Raw genomic sequence first — 7,486 nt, 5'->3', positions numbered from 1 at the left:
CCTGAGGCAGTGGAACAGATTCTTTAATGTGTTCTGGGATTAATAATTCTTACCATTTTATTTTTGTAGTCTCCATAAAGAGGAAGATATAAATGCACTCATTACTGGTGAAGCAGAAGATTATTTTTAAAATCACCAGTTAAATTAAGGGGATGCTTGGAATAGGGCCAGATTATGAATGGTTGACCATAGTAAAGGAAGGAGCAGTTTGTCAAAAGAAGCTGATTCCAGGAAAAAAAAAATGGGAAGAGTAAAAGGAGGAGGTGAAAATGTACTAGAAAACTGATGAGGCATAATTTCAGAGAACAGGTCCTACAAAAATCAAATAGGTATTCATAAGAAACCCAATGACTCCATCACAACTCAGGCTGTAGAAAAGTCTGTTTCTGGAGAGAAAATGCAAGTAGCTAATCTGAGGCAAATATTCAAATTATACCCCCCCCCCAAAAAAAAGACTTCAGAATTTAGGGACTGAAACCAGGTCCAAGAAGACATGTTCATGCAATCCACTAAGAGGGCCTCTGAGCCATGGGGGCTTTTTTTTTTCTCGGTATGCGGGCTGCTCACTGTTGTGGCATGGGGGCTTTTTGATCCCCTCAGCAAGTCTGACAGTTCTCCAGCATTCATAAATGATGCAGTAATCTTTGAGGCCTTCTGTAATGAAAGAATAGGGCTTTGGCCTGATGATGAGCCTTCCCCTGCTCCTAGGGAGTCCACTACAGTATCTTTTGCAGGTGAGCACCAGCACAGTCACATGTTGGCCCTCGTCCACAGTAAGGGTTGGGGTAGCTCAGACTGGTGTCACAGATCCCAGACCTTTTCCACAGATAGCCATCTCACCTCACCAACTGGAGGATGCTTGCGCACACCCGGTCCACTTGGACCACCTCCTCAGCCGCGGGGCTTTAGAGGCCTCCACCTTTTCTTTTCACCTCTGTGTCCGCAAAAGTGTCTCACCTAAGCTCTGAAATCGAAAAAGACACATTTGTTCGATTCTTACGAGTACCTGCACCGAGGTGCACCTCTACTGTCTGGTTTAAAAACAGTTGAGGGACTTCCCTGGTGGTCCAATGACTAAGACTCTGCCCTCCCAATGCAGGAGGCCCGGGTTCAATTCCTGGTCAGGGAACTAGATCCCACATGCTGCAACAACAACAACAAAAAATCCCTAAGGGGGCTTCCCTGGTGGCGCAGTGGTTGAGAGTCCGCCTGCCGATGCAGGGGACACGGGTTGGTGCCCCGGTCCGGGAAGATCCCACATGCTGCGTAGCGGCTGGGCCTGTGAGCCATGGCCGCTGAGCCTGTGCATCCGGAGCCTGTGCTCCGCAACGGGAGAGGCCACAACAGTGGGAGGCCCACGTACCACAAAAAAAAAAAAAAAAAAAAAAAAAATCCCGTATGCAGGAACGAAGATCCCGCGTGCCTCAACTAAGACCTGACGCAGCCAAATAAATAAATAAATAAATATTTTAAAAATAAAGTGAAGTAAAAACAATTGAATTCAGCACAAATGAAAATCACCCCAAGATGTATCCTCTTACAGATTGACCTGCCTGCTTATTTCCTGTTGTTAATATAAACAGATTATTATCACAGATTTAATACCTTTTAATAAGTATTTTTTTAAGTTTTAAAAAATAAGCTCATCTCTGGAAACCACTCGTCCACAACAAATGGTACAGAGGTTTGTATTGTCTAGAATTTTACAACTGGTATCCCTTGAAAGAACAATTTTCCCTTTAAGCTTTGATACCCGCCTCCCCTTCTTTCCCAGGAGTGCGCCTGGATAGGAAGGATCACCAAGGCTCAGAGGAGGCTCTTACTCAAAATCCCGTTATCTGTCAAACAGCAGTGGCAGTAACAATAGTGAATATGTATTGCACCTTCACTGTGCTTTGCACTATTAGGAGTACTTAATCTCATTTAAGCATCATAGCAACCCACCAGTAGATGTTACTATTATCATCACCACTTAGTAGAAGGATACAGAGGTATAGAGTTGTTAAGGTAACTTTCCTAAGGTCACTCAGCTTGTGGATAGCAGGTCTGACCATTGGGCGAAGGCACTCTATTTCCAGGGTCTTGCACTCGTTAAAATGCTGCACTCTTAAGTGCAGTGAGAGATAGGTCTTTCAGGCTGGCTCCCAAGCCCCTTCTCTGCCTCCCTTTCCCATCTGAAAGAAGGAAAGAATGAAGTGAGAAAACAATTGAACTGCCCAGCCACAGTATAGGTCCAGTCCAAATGTAATGATTCTCCTTTGGTGCTGTAGTAGCCAAGGATGAAGGATAAGATAACCTAGGTGAGATGCCAGCAGGCTCAGCGGTCACAGCCTTGTGTGATCAGTTTTCTTGACCAATACAGAAAAATGTACCTTTGAAGCAGCACCAATGCTTATTCAAGAAATAAGTCACAATAGCCAGGACATGGAAGCAACCTAAGTGTCCATCAACAGATGAATTGATAAAGAAGATGTGGCACATATAGACAGTGGAATATTAGCCATAAAAAGAAACGAGATTGAGTTATTTGTAGTGAGGTGGATGGACCTAGAGTCTGTCATACAGAGCGAAGTAAGTCAGAAAGAGAAAAATACCGTATGCTAACACATATATATGGAATCAAAGAAAAAAAAAAAAAGGTCATGAAGAACCTAGGGGCAAGATGGGAATAAAGACACAGACCTACTAGAGAATGGACTTGAGGATATGGGGATGGGGAAGGGTAAGCTGTGACAAAGTGAGAGAGTGGCATGGACATATATACACTAACAAAAGTAAAATAGATAGCTAGTGGGAAGCAGCCGCATAGCACAGGGAGATCAGCTCGGTGCTTTGTGACCACCTAGAGGGGTGGGATAGGGAGGGTGGGAGGGAGGGAGATGCAAGAGGGAAGAGATATGGGAACATATGTATATGTATAACTGATTCACTTTGTTATAAAGCAGAAACTAACACACCATTGTAAAGCAATTATACTCCAATAAAGATGTTAAAAAAAAAAAGAAAAGAAAAAGAAATAAGTCGCAATAGCCAGGACATGCAAGCAATCTAAGTGACTATCAACAGAGGAATGGACAAAGAAGATGTGGCACATATATACCATGGAATATTACTCAGCCATAAAAAGAAATGAGATTGAGTTATTTGTGGTGAGGTGGATGGACCTAGAGTCTGTCATACAGAGTGAAGTAAGTCAGAAAGAGAAAAACAAATACTGTATGCTAACACATATATATGGACTCTAAAAAAAAAAAATTGTTCTCATGAACCTAGGGGCAGGACAGTAATAAAGACACAGATGTGGAGAATGGACTTGAGGACATGGAGAGGGGGAAGGGTAAGCTGGGATGAAGTGAGAGAGACATATATACACTACCAAATGTAAAGTAGATAGGTAGTTGGAAGCAGCTGTATAGCACAGGGAGATCAGCTCGGTGCTTTGTGACCACCTACAGGAGTGGGATAGGGAGGGTGGGAGGGAGATGCAAGAGGGAGGGGATATGGGGATATAGGTATGCATATAGCTGATTCACTTTGTTATACAGCAGAAACTAACACAACATTGTAAAGCAATTATACTCCAATAAAGATGTTAAAAAAAAAAAGTCACCACCACAGAAGTCTGGACCCCTGGGTTATTTGCAGTTCTTTTCAGATACTTTTCAGTTCTTTCAAACAGCACTTCGTGTTAAACAGTAAAAGAGGGGTTATGGCACCTAATGAGTTTGATGGTTACTTGCTTGAATTGGTTTCTTTGCCTCACCAAAGACTGCAGGGGGACTGGGTGGTACTGGGCAGTGTTGTGTGGCTGCCCTTACTTTGACCATTTCCACAGCAGGCCTGGCCAGCAACAAGGCCTGACTTAAGCTATGTCTAGCTCTGTCACCATGCTGAGTTGTCCCCCTTTAGCTTGATAATGGGCTTTCCCCACCAGAAATATGTACAGTTAGGCTCCTTCACTTCTGCGGGGGCCTCAGGAGAGGCAGAAAACTTCATTTGCATCAAGATGTGCTATTATGTGTCAATTATATCTCAATAAAACTAGAAAAAAAAAGATGTGCTGGGTGCAGGTCAGCTTGCAGCTTTTCTCTTTCTCATTAACCTCCATTTTATAGAAATCATGGAATATTTAAAACATACAGAAAATTACAGATATTGTAAAAATCTAAGAGATAATGCCATTTGATATATTGACTACTTCCTTTCATTGTTTTTGGACCAAAAATTACAGATAAACCAGTGTCTGAGGTGCTTTTCAACTCTTCAACTCTTTAAAAAGCAGTGATTTGAATTCCCTGGTGGTCCAGTGGTTAAGACTCTGCACTTCCACTGCAGGGGGGCACAAGTTCAATTCCTGGTGGGGGAAACTAAGATCCCACATGCCCCGTGGTGCAGCCAAAAAAAAAGCAATTAGTATAATACAATTTTTTTTTTAAATTTTTGGCTGTGTTGGGTCTTGCTGCACGCAGGCTTTCTCTAGTTGCAGCGAGCAGGGGCTACTCTTCGTTGCGGTGCATGGGCTTCTCATTGTGGTGGCTTCTCTTGTTGGCTCTAGGCATGTGGACTTCAGTAGTTGCAGCATGCAGGCTCAGTAGTTGTGGCACGCGAGCTTAGTTGCTATGCAACATGTGGGATCTTCCCAGACCAGGGATCGAAGTGGTGTCTCCTGCATTGGCAGGCAGATTCTTGACCACTGCGCCACCAGGGAAGTCCTATAATACAATTTTTGAATGATGAAATATTTCAAAATTTGAGAAAAATTTTGAAGATAATATGTACATACAGTGTGGAGTAATGAAGTCTTGAGAGCAGAAAAGTAACAAAATGTGTAGTCCATTTACATATTTTTTTAAAGACTCTTGCTTCCTGTAGTATAGTTTGTATGGGTAGGTGTGTGCTATCTTGATCCAGTTTTGAGGCCCTAGCTAGAAGCTGGTCAGTTCCTCTTCTTGAACAGCCCATTAAGTCCATACCACCGAACACCACCCTTATTGGGCTCTCACATTCTGGGGCCATCGTATGCTCACCCTAATTGCCCCAGGACTAAATATCAGACAACCAGGGACAGCCCCTGTGCCCCAGAACCTTCTGAAATTATTCAAATTAGCCAGTCCTACATCTGTTTGCTATCTTTCCTTCCAGCAAAACCACAGTAAAGATGCTTGCCCATAGTTCCCCCTTGTTCTGCTGTGAGACTGACCTGGTACTTCCCTTGAGCGGTCATGGGTGGCATACTGTGTCCTCCCCTGAGAGCTGTGAGTACAAAACACTGTAAAACTCTTTCCGTTTTTTTCTCTTGATCTGCATCTGACGGAGCCATGCCTCATCCGAGGTAATATGGTTAAAACAGCTCCTTCCCACTGTGCCTTCTAGTTCAAAACCATCATGGCTGTGTAGGTGGGAGGGAGTCTGTCACTAAATTCCACGCATCTGTCCTCCAGTGCCCCTGAATACTAGCACCTTCTGGGGAGCAGCCCCTCCTAACTCTGGTTCTTCACAGCAGAGTTTGTGCTCCCCAAGGGCCAATGGGCAAGGAGGCCAGGGATGGCAAGTGATTCTTTTTTTTTTTTAATAAATTTATTTATTTATTTTTGGCTGCATTGGGTCTTTTTTTTTTTTTAACTATGCAATGTTTTTATTCAACTACAAGCAAATAGCAGAATTAACACAACATTCAGCAACTCCAGACCGGCTTTTCTTACACTGAAGAGTGATCAATTTAACAGGCACAGACTTCCAGATTTCTGATGGCCTCTCACTCAGCCCTGCAGCTCATCTAGATGGCCAAGCTTTAACAGCAACTCTCTCCCTATTGCTTTTTTCAGTATTGCTCTTTAAAGGAGCCAGAGCAACACACTGACACCCACTAACCAGCCTGAGATGTATCACATGGTGGGCTAGTGGACGTGCCGGCCCCTTGTTGTCTTCGTGAGAGACAGGGCTGTGAAAACACATGCCAGAAGATGCCGTCACAGACAATCCTGGGCTCGGGCTCACAAAGGCAGAGGCAATCAACCCTTTCTTTTTTTCTACCTCCCTTAAAGATTCTTTGATGCCCTGCTCTAATACTGCAGACCTGGTCTTTTTACCAGAATTTTTTTCTTCTTTAACGTCTGGGTTGTTATTCTTATATTAACATTTTGATGACCCCATCCTAGTACCAAAATATCCCCCACCAAAACGGAGTTCAAATTTGATCAAAACGTAAACCCCCTAGAATTACAGAGGACAGGCAGAAGGAAAAGTCACCCTAAACCTAAATCTGACCGCTCAGGGGTCAGGCAGGGGGAAGAGGAGAAATCTGCATGCATCACTAAACTGAAACACTGCTTGGGAACTCTGGGACCGTGTCCATCTCCTGGCTTTCCTCTACTTCCCAGAAAGCTGCTCGTACAGTTTGGGCACATAGTCATCCCATTCGGCCTGGTAACACGTGCCAGCCACCGGAGCCCCGAGCTCGTACTTTTTGCGGAAATTTGCCACCTTGAATTTGCCACGGTGGTCTCCAGATCTGTTGCTGAGAATGGGCTCATCACACTTCAGTGGCCTGTCCTGCTCGTAAACCAGCCAGGTGTAGCGGTGAAGGCCTGTGCCCTTGGGAGGCCCAGAGCCCACATAATCGGAGAGGACCGTGCCACTGCTGATGTCGTTGCCCTTCATGTTGACCACCAGGAAATGATGCCATTCCCTGTATTTGGGGTCCTTCCTGCTGGGAGCATCCGGGTCTGTCAAGACCAAGGTATACAGTTTACCTGGATCAAGGCCATCCCATGCAATGCTGGTGGACCTGTTCTTAACCTGGGTGGGTGTCAGCACTTTGCCCAGCTCGTCAACCTCCGCCCCGCCGTATTTGACCTGCCGCGGGTGCTGCGGCCTCTCGTCCACTTCCTGCAGGCTCAAAGGCCCGGAACCACTTGCTGAGGTCCACCGGCATCGCGAAGCCGAGAGGATCGGACAGCAGGGAAAGCTGCAGGAGGACTCACGCAGGGTAGCAGCCCAGACTCCCAGCAGTCTGCAAGCGGTACAGAGGCAACTCTGGGTCTTATTTTTAAAATTCATAACAGAAAATATTTATTCAATATTAAGCACAATGGTATTTAGTACAAGTGAATGCTGGTACAAACTTTTTCTTTTTTAGTCTTGATATTTCAGATTATCTTTTTTTTTAACATCTTTATTGGAGTATAATTGCTTTACAATGGTGTGCTAGTTTCCACTGTATAACAAAGTGAATCAGCTATACGTATACATATATCTCCATATCTCCTCCCTCTTGCGTCTCCCCCCCCATCCCACCCCTCTAGGTGGTCACAAAGCACCGAGCTGATCTTGCGTTGGGTCTTCGTTGCTGCGTGTGGGCTTTCTCTAGTTGCGGCTGTGGGGGCTACTCTTTGTGGCAGTACGCAGAACTCTCATTGCAGTGGCTTCTCTTTATTGCGGAGCATGGGCTCTAGGTGTGCGCGGGCTTCAGTAGTTGTGGCACCTG

At 44.8% G+C, this 7,486-nt stretch overlaps 1 pseudogene; it reads right to left on the bottom strand.

The window, feature by feature from the left end:
- Window positions 1-6,092: 6,092 nt before the first annotated feature.
- Window positions 6,093-6,934, bottom strand: LOC101329900 (phosphatidylethanolamine-binding protein 1 pseudogene; annotated as a pseudogene).
- Window positions 6,935-7,486: the final 552 nt, after the last annotated feature.

Source organism: Tursiops truncatus, chromosome 16 (genome assembly GCF_011762595.2).
Source record: "Tursiops truncatus isolate mTurTru1 chromosome 16, mTurTru1.mat.Y, whole genome shotgun sequence".
Lineage (NCBI taxonomy): Eukaryota > Metazoa > Chordata > Mammalia > Artiodactyla > Delphinidae > Tursiops > Tursiops truncatus.
Note: the sequence above shows the minus strand (reverse complement) of the source record. Positions and strands in the feature narration are given on the sequence as shown.